Source organism: Myxine glutinosa, chromosome 10 (assembly GCF_964187855.1).
Source record: "Myxine glutinosa chromosome 10, kmMyxGlut1.1, whole genome shotgun sequence".
Classification (NCBI taxonomy): Eukaryota; Metazoa; Chordata; class Myxini; order Myxiniformes; family Myxinidae; genus Myxine; species Myxine glutinosa.
Window position 1 is genome coordinate 89,843,950 of NC_136270.1, and position 2,144 is coordinate 89,846,093.

A 2,144-nucleotide genomic window follows, 5' to 3' on the forward strand; every position below is an offset into this window, starting at 1 on the left:
ACGTGATATTCCACACGAATTAATTAACCCAGAAAGATTAATTTACCTGAGTAGAAGATTAATTATTTCTTCCACATTAGGTAAAATATTCTGTCTCGAAATATTTTCTTCATGCACGCTTTGGATTTCTACTTGCCTGATCCATAAAACAATAAAAGCCTCACACACATTCCCAACTCATACAGGGCGGACACAAATTAAATATCGTTTACTCCAGGTAGTTGGCTTGAGGTCTCGACTATTTAATGGGTACGAGAAAATGACGTAAGATTTGATTTGACCGTCATATGTCCATCTCAGCCACCCCACATCTGGACCTGTCGACAGAATTGCTCTTCTTTCCATCCCGAAACTTTGTTTGTTTGTACTACTTCACCCACTCCCCACGGAAGCGGCAGAAGAGTCGTATCATTAATTTCTGTGGCTTATATAGATTACAGTAGATCTACGCTCAGGTCAGGTAGTTTTGCCTCACGTAAGGTACGAAGAATGCAGGGTAAGTCATAAGCCCCAGGAATTATAACGTATTACAGTAATAACTAATACATAACAGAAATAATCTTTATGATAATATGCTTGTTCGTGGGCGTGTCTGTCGATAATAATCCTTCCCACTGATTGGTTGGACAGCTGGCCTGACTCCACCCACAATTATAACTTCGATGCGTATTTAAGATGCTTCACGAAGAATATAATTAAATTACGATAATTTATTAACACTTTTATTATTAGGCTAGTCATGATCACATATTAAAAAATTACACAGGATAGACAACGACCAATCGTAATAAACCATAACCTATCGGACATCCATGATCCACTTCCTGTCGCTGTCGCGCTTTCCGTGACGTCACTAATGGCATGATGTAATGAATAAATATCTGATGGTGATATAATAATTTACCCTTTTGCTTTGAAGAACGGGAATAAGGGGGGAGAATTGTTGAGGACTTTGTGGTGAGGGAGTTTGAAGACGGACTTCAAGTTCAATCTAATATGGCTGCCGTGTTCGTGCTATGCGAAGCCAAAGAAGCCTCGGAGCTGTCGTATTCACAATGGCTATGCACTCCCGATACGATTCATCATTGCAAAACTACAAAGGCGACAGTTAAAGGATTTTCAGGCGATAGGTGTTACAGCCTTGTGAAGATCGGCCTTAGCGATCACGACAGTCACAGTGTTCTGTTAACTTATGCACCGCCCAAATAGCTATATGACATTCTCTCAAGCAGAGATTAAACCCATGTCGATTGAAATTTGTCCGAGGTCATTATTTACTTTTAACGATGTGCACATACGAATCAGGAAGAAAATAATTGGTCCCGGGTCGTTTACTGTCACATATCCTTTCTGCAAATCTTGTGAGATTGTGAGTTGGATATGTGACCGTAACCGACTATGACCTGCACATGGACACACGTCATTTCCGCATATCACTTGGGATTGGTTCAGAAGATGGCGCGGCAATATAATTTTTACTTAACATGACCTCTGCCCTATTGACCCCAAAATGTAATCAGTTCATGTTTACATCATTATACATACATATACCAAGTGTGAGTTAAATCCCTTCAGCTGTTCTCAAGTTATCACATTTTTATCTGACAAGACCTCTGACATTTGACCTCTTGATGCCATAATCCAATCAGTCCATCTTTGCATCATATATACTGATACCAAGTTTGTTCACAATCCCATCACTGGTTCATGAGTTGGCGCAGCAACATAATTTTTTTACTTAACATTACCTCTGACCTTTGACCTCGTGACCCCAAAATCTAATCGGTTAATCTTTACCTCATTATACATACCTGCACCAAATTTTGACTAAAATCTCTTCAGCCGTTCTTAAGTTATCGCGGTAACAAAATAATTGTAACTTAACATGACATCTGATCTTTGACCTTTTGACCCCAAAATCGAATTCGTTTATCTTTGCATCATAATATATAATTATACCAAACTTGGTGAAAATCCCACGACTGGTTCACAAGTTAGCTCGGTAACAGAAGTTTTACCTGACGGGACGTCTGACATTTGACCTCTTCACCCTAAAATCAAATAAGTTCATCTTTGCATCATAATATATACTTGAACCTACATTGGTCAGAATCCCATCACTGGTTCACAAGTTATCGTGGTAA